This window comes from Gorilla gorilla, chromosome 5, assembly GCF_029281585.2.
Source record: "Gorilla gorilla gorilla isolate KB3781 chromosome 5, NHGRI_mGorGor1-v2.1_pri, whole genome shotgun sequence".
Taxonomy (NCBI): Eukaryota; Metazoa; Chordata; class Mammalia; order Primates; family Hominidae; genus Gorilla; species Gorilla gorilla.
Window position 1 is genome coordinate 136,461,531 of NC_073229.2, and position 14,618 is coordinate 136,476,148.

Below are 14,618 nucleotides of genomic sequence, written 5' to 3' on the forward strand. Positions count from 1 at the left end.
TATCTGCTCAAGACGAAGAGAATACACATATAAATGAGGGAAATACACCATCTAACCACAACGAGAGAGTTATTAACAGCTTTTTAACAGTAGTGCTTGAATACTTCTCTGGCGCTCTTTCCCCTACAATATTGAGCATCTAGCGAATGGCAGGCGTGTTAATTCCCCTTCAAAAAGCTATGGGTTGAGACAGTAAACCTAGGGACTAGAATTAACCTTAGCCTTTTTTTCCTCCTCCCTCCCTCCATCTCTTCTCCTCTTCCTCTTTCTCTTCCTTCCTCTCTTCCATCCATCCTTCTTTCCTTTCTTTTTAAAAAATCTGGTTTTAGGACTGGACTAAGAACTCAGTTAAGTGAAGCAAGCAAGAATTTCCCAAGTGATGCCAACTCAAAATGAATTATATCAAGAAAGGAAAAGCAGCTTTTTCATCTGGAAAGAACTGGAGACCTTGAACCTAGGCAGCATGTGCCTTGAACCTAGGATCAGTAAACAACAAGGATGGAAAAGACAGTAAGAATTTGGTCAGATCACCATATCTTTCCGTTGTGCCTTTAGAACAAAAGGAAAGAAAATATCTCTTTGGCTCACAGAGAAAATATGTTGAGAAATGAAGTACAACCCCTCACCGTGCTGGGCACAGAGCAGGTGCTCGGTAAATAAATAGTGTACGTGTTCGCTGAGTAACATTTGACTTGAATTGCCTTTAACACTTTGAGTGATCCAGTGGTATTTATGGACCTCCCAGGCACAGCCCTGCACCAGCTGTCTCAGAGTAGTGTCTCCATACAGGCAAGCCTTTTAATCCCCAGTAAAACAAAAAGATGGCGATAAATATTCAGTATCTTAAAAATTTAAGTAAATATGCAGTGTCCTACCTCTCACTCACATCTGCAAATGATCTTAGTTTGTTCCTTGGAGAGGAAACAAATGCTTTAGTGGATGGTAGCACATTCTCTCTCCCTTTGCTTGTGTAGACCTGACCTAACTTAAAAATAAATGTTTAGTTAAGATGATCTCCAGCTTAACCTCTCTGAAGGCATAGGAAGCTGGATCAGGTGTAGCTGTCCCTGGCTATAGGTTGGAGTATCTTGATGTAGGTGAAGCAGTGTTCCTAAGGGGAAGTCCTTCCTTGTTCACCAACTGGTTGTGTTCATGCCTTTTAGTATTTGCCCAAGTATTCAGCAAGTCAAAGTCTGTGGGGTAATAGGTACATTGAATAATAGGGATTGGATTTTAATTTTTCTCTTAAACTAACGTAACACATTGAGATGCTTGTAACTGATGAGTGAGTTTGGTTCAGCATTCAGTATGGCTAATGATAACAATTTGTAAAAAGCATGTAGGGGTATTCACTGGGATAGACTGATGGCTGTGCTTATGAAATGTGGCTGTTCCCTTTCATTTTCCTGGAGTAATCTAGTTCAAAAGCTTTCAGGTTGTGTATAGGTAAATTGACTTATCAAGAACCAGTGAAAGGAGGATGATATTGGTATTTAAATCCTATCTCTTATTTAATATGTAAACTTAGGGAAACATCTTCTTCTCCTTTAGAATTAATTTCTTAATCTTGTAAAACTGTGACACCAGGGTTTTCCCTGGTGTCCTCGGATTGTCAGTAAGGCTAAAAGTAGAGAATATGCCCCAAATTCTAAGCCCCAATAACTGCAGCTACTGGGGCCCACTAGCTCCTTGCAGGGTTTTCTGAGAGGTATTATTCCAACAGGCTTGAACACACTGCTTCACTGTCGCTTGATCCCTGCTGACCTTAGAAAACTGAGAAGAGAGTCATCTGGGGGAAGAAAAGTGTTCATTTCCCGTCTTCATCTCCTCTGTTAGAGGCAAGAAGGGGAAGTCCAAGAGAATCATTCATAAATGTGGGGGTGGCCAAAAAGGGCAGGCAGACACTTCATTCCATGGTTGAGTGCCTGCTTAGTTAGCAGAGCTGGTGGCCTGCCTTTGAACTGCTAGGGGTGTGTGTGTATGTGTGCGTTCACACATGGGCACGTATGTGTGACCTTGAGTTTAAAAAAAGTTAATGGCAGCTACTTACAGGATAACTTGAAATCAGGAGAGACTGGGGTAGGATCGAGGTGGTGAGGAAACACAGGGTCACCAACTTGCATGTTGGGAAAAGGACTATCAGGTGGAGAGGTCACCAGGATTTCTCACTGCCCCCCCTTCCCCGCCCACATTAACATAGGCCCCTTTTCAAGAGATACTGACATGGCTCTTCCTTGCAGACTTAGGAACTGGCCACAGGGTATAGATGAGGTTGCAGTGTTAAATAATTAAATGGAGGTCATTAGACTGAGGTGACTCTAATGCCCTGGGTTCCTATGTAAGCAAACCTAAATCTAACTCAGAATTTAAAAGAAAATAAAACTTAAGTTCAGTCAATCACAGGCAGCCAAATGGGCATTAGCTGTATTGTCTTGAACTTCCCACTGGGCTAGTTCAAATAAGGCAGTTGCTCAAACTTCAACCAATCAAACAATTTCTTTGATTCACCTCATAAAAACGTCCCCTCATGTCTCTTTGTCAAAGCTCTGAATTACCTCTGGTTTGGAGCTGCCTGATTCATGAATTGCCATGTGCTCTAATAAACTCTTTAAAATTTTAACATGCCAGAGGTTTTCCTATAACAGGGGCAATTATCTCTAGAGCAATTCCCCAGTGAGGGACAAAGAAATGTGATGCAATAATGTCAGCTGGGGTCAGCCAGAGATGTGGCCAAATTTCTCAAGGAGCTTCCAGTGTCAAGAGCTGCTTCATGGAGGGAGCATGTTGGAGAAGGTGAAGCATGGTGGAGCCACAGACAAGCAGAGGGGGCTGTGCAGGAGAGGTCTGCAACCTCACTGTCCTGCCCCAGTACTCAAGGAATAGCTCAGGGAAGAGGGAGGAAAGGGAAAGCATGTGATAAAGACTACACCCCTGGCTAGGGGAAGGGAAAGGAAGTTTTGAATGAGATACAACATGCAATCTAAATGAAACAAAGAGACTAAGAAAACATGGAATAGGGCTCAGGTGTTGTTAGGGAGGATTTGATCTGGGATTGTTGGGGACAGTTATTGGAAGAAAATAAAATTTGTATTTATAGGTGAATGAATTGAGACTCTTTAATACCACCTCCCTGATTATAGTCCACTGTTCTTTCTGCCATATGGTGCTTTACCGCTGACGTTCTCTAAATGTCTTCACTCTCATAACCTCATCCTGTTCATAGCATCTTAAATATTTGATCCCATACCTCAATTTTACAAACTCTTGGAATTTGTGTCAAATCTTGCCTCTTCCCAGAAGTCTTCCTTAATAACCCCAGGTCCACATTCCTCCCTGTCTTTCCCCCATTGCCCTCCACCGTCTCAGCATTTTCTAGAATCCATCCTTGCTTTTCATTCCAATCTTCCACGCCCTAGTTCAGGATGCCATCCAGTCCTCCCTCTGCATGGTTGCCACACACTGCCTGAGGACAACTGGCTGAGGCCCTGCTGCATTTGGCAAGCCACCTGCTCTGAAACAGGGTGGTGTCAACCCAGAGAGGCACCATTTTCTCAATTGCCCAAGGGCTGTCTTAGTTCACCAGGTGTGCATGGGGTCCTGTAGGCTCAGAGGGAGTGTCTTTTCCTAAGTTGCATGAAGGTGACACTGTATTTCCTAACCACCTCGATCCCACCCCAGTCTCTTCTCATTTCAAGTTGTCCTATACATAGCTGACATTACTTTTTTTTTAAACTCAAGCAAATCTCCTTTTCTACGTAAAAGCCACACTCTAGGGCATCATCAATATCATGTGTATTGGGAACTGTCGAAGGGCTAAGATGAAACAGCCTGGATGTGGAGTGTGAAGAGAAATAAAAAGCTTCCTAGCACCATGAATCTCAAACCTTCATGTGCACACAAATCACTATTGGATCTCATTAAAATGAAGATTCTGATTCAGAAGGTCTGAGTGAGACCTGAGATTCTGAATTTCTAGCAAGTGCCCAGGTGATGCTGAAGATGTTAGTCCAAGGATGACACTGTAAGTAGCAGTAAGTAACATTTAATTTAATACACTGTGAGTAGCATTTAATTTTCACAAAGATCCCTATAGGGTTATTATTATTATTATTGTTATTATTGAAATTTTTTAGAGACAAGTTCTCGCTCTCTCACCCAGGCTGCAATACAGTGGTATGATCCTGGGCTCAAGCTGTCTGCCCTCCTGAGTAATTGGGACTATGAGTGGGCACCACCATGCCACCATGCCTGGCTAATTTTTTGATTTTTAATTTTTTGTAAAGATGGGGTCTCCCCGTGTTGCCCAGGCTGGTCTTGAACTCCTGGGTTCAAGCAATTCGTCTGCCTTGACCTCTCGAAGTGCTGGGATTATGGGAATAGGGATTTAAATTCATGTCTGCCTGATTGAAGACTCCTTTTTAGCCACTATGGTGTATTCCCTCTAGAAGGACTGGAGAGGAGAGAATGGACTCGAGGGAAGAATTTCATTCAGGAAGTAAAACAAGAAAACTTGGGGATGGGTTGGCCTTGATCTTCTCAGTGGAGTTGGTGAGAAGGTCACTTAGCTCTGGTGGTGGGAATGAAAAGCCTAAGTGATCTGGGGGAATTGGGGCTAGCTGCAGAGGGCCATGTGCTGGAGGAAGAGCAAAAAGGGCTGCCAGTAGAAGGGAGCGCCCAGATGAAGCTGGGAGGATTGAACTTGCCAAAGCACTAAATCAGTGGTTTCCAAACTTCACAGTAGAATCACTTGGGGATTTTTTAAAAGTTCAGGTTATTCCCCAGGCCAATTAAGTCACAATCTCAGGCAAGGACACAAACATCAATAATTTTTGAAGCTACCCAGTAATTCCAAAGTACAGATTATTTTGGGAACCAGTGCTGCGGATGATTAGGTTATAGTGCTAAAGGGGCAAATCTTGCATTATTTTAAATAACCCAAGGAGCATTGAATAATGGTTTTGGCATTTTGCATAGTTCGGAGTTTGGCAAACTTTTTCTGTATTAAGTCAAATGGAAAAAAAAAAAAAAATTAAGCTTTGTGGGCCAAGAGGCAAAATTGAGAGTATCATGTAAGTACTTACATAATAGGAGAAGAAAACAGATTTCCACAAAATTTTTATTGATGAAATTTGAAACTTTATGAATGCTGAACTTGGAATTTTATATAATTTTATGTGTTATAAAATATTAGAATTCTTTTGATTTTTGCAGTCATTTAAAAATGTAAAAATCATTCTCAGCTTTCAGGCCATACAAAAACAGGCAGTGGCTGGGTTTGGCCCCCCTATGTTGTAATTTGCTGACTCCTAGTGTAGTTAGTGATATACCTTGTGATGAATCCAAAGAAGCCATCAAAAATATGCCTCTCCATAAAAATAAATCAGCATTCAAATGAGTGCTTGATTGACCTACAACAAAACTGGCCTTTGAAAAAAATCATTGCATTTTCTATGGACAAAGTGCAAAATGAATGACAACATTTTGAGGCAAAGGCTACTTTAACTCATATTTCCATAATAAATAAAAAAATAGCTGGTTGAAAACATGGATGACCTACACAGAGTCTACTATATAGAGTACTGTTTTCTGTAAATAACTCAATATACTTTCAAAATATCTTTTAAAAGTATAAATAGTATTTTGATTTATTTTGAAACAATTTTGGTGTTTCACCAGATGTCAGTTCTCCTCAAGGCCTCAAATTATTAAAGATTCCTAGCTGTTGAGTACAGCTCCCTTGCGTTTGTAATGTCTACATTCGGATACCAGGATTATAGGTTAAAAAAATGGCAATTTTCTGGAAATGTTGTTTATGTAATCAGGTGGATAATCTGAAATACTTTAGAGAGGCTATAGAAATCCCTCTACTGTCTTTGGGCATTTTACATCCACAACCTTCTGAATTATTGCATTAATAACTTCAATAGTTTCTGATTAGCAAAAAGCACAGTGAGGAAAACAAAATTAAAGAGAAAAAGGAATTTTAGCACCTGTAGGTCTAAATATTGTATTTGTAATTTATTTACTAATGGATAGTTGTTTTTTTTTTTTTCTCTTATGTATAGAAAATTTCGAATGGAACCAGAGGTTACCAGAAACGTGCCCCATTTGTAGTTTCTCTGCTTTGAGAATTTGCCAGGCGTTGAGGGGAGCCCTCTGCTGTTAGTTTTATTTATTACAGTAAAATTTGAATTACATTTGTTTTATGCCCTTCCTTGAACGTTCTCAGGTTTTTGATGTTTCTGTTATGATTGTACATTTTACATAACAAAGAAAACATAAATTCCACGATGCCAGTTGGCATAGTTAATAATCCATCAATTCTGCCCTTTTTGAACTATATCATAGCATTGAAAAATCTGGCGGTTTCCAATTTCCCTGTTAGAGTAGGGTTTTGACCTCTATTTCACTTTCAAATGGGTCTCCTTGGCAGAATAACTCGGCTTTCTCGATTAATTTTACTGTTCACCCCCTTAACAGTGAATATGGAGGTTTAAACCTAATGCTTTAGAAGGTAATTGTGCAGTTTTCGGAGAGTCAGAGGAAACTGACTCTCCCCTGCTCCTTAATTGCCCTTGTTACATTCTCTCATCCGCTAACTGTGAATGCTCCTTGAATCTTACTTCTAGGACCTCTAATTTTGTTGTTGTCATTGTTGTTATTTTTACATTTGTTGCATCTGTGGACTCATCTATTGTCACAATCCTAGTTATAATGTCTAAATTAGTAACCTCTTAAGCTGTGTCGTCTTGGAGACTAGGCAGGAAACAAGCATTTATTGGGTGCCTGCTACTTGAGCACAGTGGTAACATATATATATATATACACACACATACATATATATACATATATACATACACATACATATATACATATATACATATATACGTGTATATATACATATATACGTGTATATATACATATATACGTGTATATATGTATATATACACTTATATATACAAGTATACATATATGTGTGTAATATATAGAAAATATATACATAAATATAATATATAAGCATATATAGATGTATTTTATCTAGCCCTTTTTTCCAACTTTTTTTCCAAATACTATATGTCTCCACAGTTGTCTTGGTCATTTCCCTTCCTAAGCAAAACTCTCTCTTTGCCCATCTTCTTTTCCTGGCATCAGAGTATCTCCACTTCCTGGTGCTCAACACTTGGGAACAAGATTTTCAGCATTTCTGATTTGAAATTTACTTCTTTTATTGTCTCTTTTTTTTATCCCCACTACCATCATAAAGGCCTCGTCACTTCACATCTGGATGGCTGTTTTCTCATTTTAACTATTTTTTTCTGGCATCTTTTCCTTCTGTCTGTTCAGCATGTACTCATCATACCCCTTTTTTTAAAGAACACTCTTTAATCATTTCCCTCTCCCTTGTAAAATACCTGCAATGCATCTCCATTGCTCAAAGGTTCAGTTTGAAAAATTTCACCCTGATATTCTAGGCCCTTCAAATCCTGATTTGATTTATCTAGCCTAATACCCTGCTCCTAACAATGCTTATTCCAATCAGGTCGGCCTCCTTCCTGCCCATACCAGGCTGGCACTCCTACCTCAGTACTTTCTCATCCTCTTCTGTCTGAAATGTTTTCTTTCTCTCTACCTGCCAATATCCAACTCCCATTTGAAATACAAGTATTTCCATCAAATCTTCTTTAATAATCCAGCCAACATTGGTATAATCCTTTCTCAGTTACCTGTTTGGCGTTTATTATTAGTATGATGCATTATAGTATTTTATTGTATTTATGTATTAATCTTATTTGTATTTAATTTGTGTATATTCTCTTGAGTACTCTTAATTGTTCCTTCAGCTTATCCCATATCACTCAAAAGCCTGACTGTATGTTTCTGATGATAAGAATATAGTCTAGAATTTCACTCTGGGATACCATACTGGGTTTAGTCAATTAAGCTCTCTGAAATTAATTTTCTTCTTTTGTAAGATGGAGATAATAATACCCCTCTACCTGTCTCATTTTGACACTTGAGGTTAAAAATAGTATGAAGAAATGCTTCAAAGTTTTCAAACTAATTTGTTACCATGGTGGTGATGATGATGATGATGATCCAGAATGTATTTTCCCCCTTGAGATACCACCTAATATAGGGTTGTAGGGGTGGAGAGGAGATGATCTCTTTCCTCCTTATCATAAAGGGTCATGACTGACACCCCATACCAACAAAAAACAGGTTAATCAAAGAAAAGCATAACAAGTTTATTATAGTCCTATTATGTGCACACATGTGTATGGGAGTCATATAAAATATGAACTCAAGGAGGGACCAGATGGTTTAGGCTTAAGTGCCCTCTTCATAAGGGGGAGGGAAGTAAGATGTATCGGAGTAAATGATTTTCAGGGGAAACAAAAGGCCTAGTGCTCAGACAATGGTCCACAGAAACAGCCTCTTAGGTAATCTCTTGAAGCTGCCTTCAGATGAATTGATGAAGTCTGTCTGGGTATGGTAATGACTCCCAGTCTTCTCTCTCCTCCAGTAGTTGATCTTTCCTGGTTATTTGATGAGATCTCTAGGGAGTGAGTCTTGAGACAATTGCATTTCTTTTGGAAAGAAGATTTCTTGCTCAGACAAGAAAATTTCAGAAAGAGTCCCTCATTGACTTGTAGGGTGAGGAAAAGACAAGGTTGAATGGACCTTGATTCTGAGGCAGCTTTTAAGGCCTCCTAGCAGGCCAAAGCACCAGTCTTTGGGGTATGACATTCTGAGGCCCAAAAGGGTCATAGAGTTCCTTTCTGAGGATAGAGGTTGTAACCAAAGATGGTCACTACCACCATGAGGAAGAAACATCATCTCTCTGAAGGCATATCTGATCTGCCAGAGTTCAAGATCAAAGTCAGTACCTTCACCTTAGCTTTTACGCCCACCTGTAGCCTATGATGCTGCCAATTTCCCTTCACACAAAAGCTTGTGAACTATTGGTCTGCGCTTATTGCTTATACTCTTGCAATCTGGGGTCAAAGCTCACAAGTACAAGAAATTTCTTCTAAAAGTGCTCAAAGACATTCTAATTGTTTAATCAGGTAGCTGCTTTTTGGTCATCTTCCTAGACCTTTCTGCAGCATTAGATGTCATTAAGAAGAGTTGTAATATAAGGTTTTAAGGAAAAGAGAGATGTTTCCATGAAAGGGATAACAAAAGAAAAGACAGATTTGACTACATTGCATTTCCCCAAACTTAGAACATATTTACTATGTGTTTGGCAGCCATATCACTATTTCTAACATTAAAAACTCTGAATAATACAGAAAAGGATAAACACTGTAATAGAAAAATTGGCAAATGTCATGAACATACAAATCACAGAAAAGACATAAATGCACATACAATATAATGTTCAACTTTAATAATTAAAAAGTATGTGGCCAGTTTTAGGTCCCACTTTTTTCTTTTGTAAATGTTTCAGGAGTATATTAAACTTCTTTTGAATAGTTTTCATAAAAAGTTCTGATTAACCTGCATGGAGTCCTTTTTCTTGAGCCCAAAATGGTGGATCATCCTCACTATGCTTGCTGGAATATGTCCACTGGGTACAAGTTTTCTTTTTTTTTTTCCAAGAATGTGATGGAACACTTGTATCCTAGTAACAATCCAGATGATAGCACTATCTTGCAAAGACGTGTTTATATCAAGCTATGCTATGAATAAAGTATATATGCTCTCTCTCATTCAACAAAGAATAGAACCTAGGAGAGACAGACAAAATTGTGTTAGGTCCTGTTGAAAGAATGAGTAATGGGTTGTTTAGAAAGGCAAAGAATGGAACAATTATTTTCCATCTGAACATTGCTTATGTCAGTATTGCAGGTTTTTATCCTTGGTTCAAGGTTACAAATCTTCCTTGGGATACATCAGCTGCCAGACATAAAGTCATATGCCATGCTGCGAAGAGTTTTTTTTACGGACTTCAACCTGTCTCCCCATCCCACACCCAATATTAAAATATGCCCTTTGGGACATGAGCCTAGAAAAATATCCCTTCTTTTAGAGCTAATCATTTCAAATGGAGCGAATATTGCAAAAATCCTACAAATGATCTCTTCTGCCCTTGCAACCAAGGCACTGTTACTGAGTGTAACATGCCATGCATGTTACATAAACAATTCATTTAACTTTGTGAGGCCTCTTCAGGATAGTATAGGATAGGTAATTTTTTTTTCACATTTTGCAGAGAAAAATTGGTGCCTCAGATAAAATAAATAACTCACTGAAGTTTATATGCTACTAAGAGGGCTACTCTCAATTGAATTCAGTTATACCTGACTCCAGAACCCCTGATTCTTACCTCATTTTATTCTGTGTGTTTCTTTCAAAATGTAACCTTCATACCATGTTCGTTTTAAAATTAATGCAAGGCTTACCATGCTTCTTCAGTGGTATGGATTTGTACTCCATGTAAGATGCTTTGAAACTCTGTATATGGACACCATTCCTGATGGTTTCCACTTACCCTATACAATGATCTACCTACTGCATCTGGAAGCAACTGGAAGTTCTTATCATGAGAAAGTTGAAGAATTCCCATTCTGAAATGAAAAATAAAACAGGCTGTTAGACCTCAAAACGCAGTGTGATATTAGAATTATTAATGGTCACAGCTAGATGATCTGATAAACGGGAAGTTTATGTTATGTTCTGAGTTCACACAGGAGGCTTTGTGGCAAGGTTCTGTAAACAACTCTTGCTCTGGAATATTTGTGAATTGCCATCCATACAATTGATATTGAATGCTCTTGCTTGACTTTTATTTATTTTATTTTATTTTTTGAGACAGAGTCTCACTCTGTCGCCCAGGCTGGAGAGCAGTGGTGCGATCTCGGCTCACTGCAAGCTCCAACTTCCCGTTTCACGCCATTCTCCTGCCTCAGCCTCCCGAGTAGCTGGGACTGCAGGCGCCCGCCACCATGCCTGGCTAATTGTTTGTATTTTTAGTAGAGTCGGGGTTTCACCGTGTTAGCCAGGATTGTCTTGGTCTTCTGACCTTGTGATCCGCCCGCCTCTGCCTCCCAAAGTGCTGGGATTACAGGCGTGAACCACCGCACCTGGCCGTTTGACTTTTTTTCTGGGGAGCTGTCTTTAGTGTAGAGATTCTAGTGCCATTTGGACACTTTCGATTTATAATTAAGAGATCAGTGTCTTCACCAACCCATGGGTTGCCTAGTGAGGACAAGGGAGGTATTAAGTTAAGTAAGCAGGAGGCCATTAGCCTGAGGCTGACTCCATACTTTGAGTTCCTACATAGCAAACCATAAACTGAATAAATAAACAAGCTAAAACCTAAGATAGGAGTATAAAAAATGACGGAATTTTTGCCAATCACAGGAAGCCCAGGTTTTAGCCAATCACAGTAGCCAACTCATCACATCATGCCCAAATAAGCCAAATGTCTCAGCACACAATGTCCAAATAAGGCAGGTTGAGGTGGAAGGATTGCTTGAGCCCAGGAATTCAAAACTTCGGTGAGCTAGGATCATGCCACCGCACTCCAGACTGCGCAACAGAGCAAGACTCTGTCAAACAAACAAACAAACAAACAACAGCTTACTGCTTACACTGCCAGGCAGAGTTCTCTGAACCTCTCTTCTGGTTCTCAGTGCTGTCCCATTCATGAATTGTTCTTGGCTCAAATAAACTCCGTTAAATTTAATTTGTTAAAAGTTTTTCTTTTAACATAGGATACAAGGGAAATTGTCTTTCTTCCTTTCCTAGAGCTCATGGTTATGGCAGGGGAGATGCCTCTGCTAGGTTCAAGTTTTGGCTTTGCTACTTGATAGCATGCTTGGTTCACTTAGTTATCTGATGAGATTTGTTCAGTCAGTAGCAAATTTAATCAAGGTAAATCTCTCTCTTTTTTTTTTTTTTTTTTTTTTTTTGAGGCTGGAGTGCAGTGGCGCCATCTTGGCTTACTGCAAGTTCTGCCTCCTGGGTTCACGCCATTCTCCTGCCTCAGCCTCCCCAGTAGCTGGGACTATAGGCGCCCGCCACCACGCCCAGCTAATTGTTTGTATTTTTAGTAGAGTCGAGGTTTCACTGCGTTAGCCAGGATGGTCTCCATCTCCTAACCTCATGATCCGCCCACCTCGGCCTCCCAAGGTGCTGGGATTACAGGCGTGAGACACTGCGCCCAGCCCGGTAAATCATTTTTAATTCTCAATTTTTCTGAAATAATTTACTATAGTTTCTGAGGGAATAAATCTGCTCTATGTCCAGAATTTTGCTCTTAGGATTTATGTTGTTTGTAGGCTCTTAACTTAAAAAAAGTTATCTTCTTAAAAAACAAAGCAAAACAATTCTGTCCATAGCAATTAGTTCACTGGACTGTAATATATTTTTATTTATCTTCTCTCAGTGCATTGCATAGTCTTCAAGGATAAGGAGTTGTGTTTTATTTAATTTTGAATCTCGTGGGCTTGACGCAGTCAGGTCTCAGCAAGGGTTTTATAGAATAATGAATAAGTAAATGAACTCAGAGCACAAGGTGAGCAGAAATACGAATATTTACCTGATAAACTGGGCCACAAAGATGGCCACTCTGATTTGAGTGAGTATTACTCAGAGCCGGGTAGGCTGAATGTGGAGGTTTTCAGTATTCACAAGTTATCTTCAAGGGCCCATGGCAAGTATAAATTTGTACTCAGTTTGAATTTCACAGGCTTTGACAAAAACACATTTGTGAGAGAATTTCTTCTCGCATGAGCGCACGTAATTGGCCACCTATCAATTACATTTAAAACTGGTGTACAAGTATCCAGTTAACCTTTCATTGAAGAAAGAGAGGGAAAATAATTTTTTGTAGTAACTGCGTTCCAGAATTTGGAGATGCTAGAAGGCCTCCAGAATCATCCTTTGAGAAGTAGTGATGGTCTACACTATCAAAAATGATTTTTAAAAAAGGTTAATGTAAAATAAATATAAAATTGGGATTGTGACAAGATTAGGTAGATTAGGAGAAAATGACCTAGACAAGTTGCTATGAGACAGTGAGCAGGCCCCTCCACCTTACAACCTGTAGTGTGTGTAGGGGTCTCATTGGAATCCACTGTCACTCCAGGTCTTCTTTAGTAAAGGGATCAGTTTGCTTGGACTTATCCAGCTGTATCACATGCCCGAGGCTGTCATCCATTGTGCCATCTCTACTCCTCCACCACCAGCTGAGAGTGTGTGAGTGAAACTTGGTCCAAATAGGAAAACTGGAAAGGGCTAAATTGCAAAGGCACACACTTCTGGCAGACAAAGGTGCAATTTGTGGGTCGAACTGGCACAGTTCACAGTCCACTGATTCCTGCCTCTCCTCTTTTTAATGCTTCTGACAACAGGACAATTTATGTGGTAGAGGATGCGTTTCTTTTTGTTTTCTGCCACCTGAAAGAGTAACACTTTACTTTTCATCTTTTATTATCTGGCTAGCTGTTCACTAGTGAGGCCAGTGTCCTGTCATCTTTCTATATTTGCAGAGCATAACCTTGACATATTGATACCTTTGAAGGCCTCCCTAAGTGTACGCACTCATTTATGAGTTGAAACTGCATTGTTTCTGGCTAATTTATCCTGAACCAGATTTTACACACTGACCCAGTAACTTACTTTGGGCATATTGAGGAATTTGAGTTTCTTCAACGGTATTCTATTATATTATAAACAACTATATTTTCCTGGGATATGACCCAGGCAACATAGTTCTTTTATAATTTTCTTTGTAGTCAAAGCTTCTCCTCATTGGATAGGAAAACTCAAAGTACTAGGTAGGAATCAAGACTTGTTGGATGGAAAAGAAGCAGAGAGAACAATAGTCAGCCTCATTCGCTAAGTGAAGACACCAGGTTTAATCAGCTGAAGTGCCCCTTAGCTAAACTAAAGCTGGGTTGAAGTTCATTGCAAGGGTAGAGCAGAAACTTGGTCTTATTTACTTACTGCTTAACAAGTATTTATTATCTGTTTAGTGACTGGGATTATTAATAGGAGTAAGATTAATTTTTTGCTCTTGAAGTGTTCATGATGCATTGAAGAAGATAGATAAGAATCAACAGTGCCCCTCATGTACTGCTGGTGGCAATGTAAATTAGTACAGCCACTATGGAGAACAGTATAGAGGTTTCTTAAAAAACTAAAAATAGAATTACCATGTGACCCTGCAATCCCACTGCTAGGTATATACCCAAAAGAAAAGAAATCAGTAAATCGAAGAGCTATCTGCACTCCCATGTTTGTTGCAGCACTATTCACTACAGCTAAGATTTGGAATTAATCTAAGTGCCCGTCAACAGACAAATGAATAAGAACATGTGGTACATATATACAATGGAGTACTATTCAGCCGTAAAAAAGAAACAGATCCTGTCATTTGCAAAAACATGGATGGAACTGGAGGTCATTATTTTAAGTAAAATAAGCCAGACACAGAAAGACAAACTTTGCACGTTCTCACTTATTTGTGGAAGCTAAAAATTAAAACAAATGAATACATGAAGATAGTAGAATGATGGCTACTAGAGGCTGGAAAGGGTAGTGGGGAGTCGGGGAAAATGGGGATGGTTAATGGGGAGAAAAATATAGTTAGATAGAATGAATAAGAT

The 14,618-nt window shown here is 39.4% G+C and overlaps 1 long non-coding RNA gene across 1 annotated transcript in view; it reads left to right on the top strand.

Annotated features, from left to right (window-relative positions):
* The window catches only part of LOC134758768 (uncharacterized), a 70,119-nt gene extending 69,435 nt beyond the window's left edge, over positions 1–684 (top strand). Inside the window, exon 3 of the long non-coding RNA XR_010134341.1 lies at positions 330–684. This is a non-coding gene — a long non-coding RNA (uncharacterized lncRNA). The remainder of the gene's footprint in view (positions 1–329) is intronic.
* Positions 685–14,618: the final 13,934 nt, after the last annotated feature.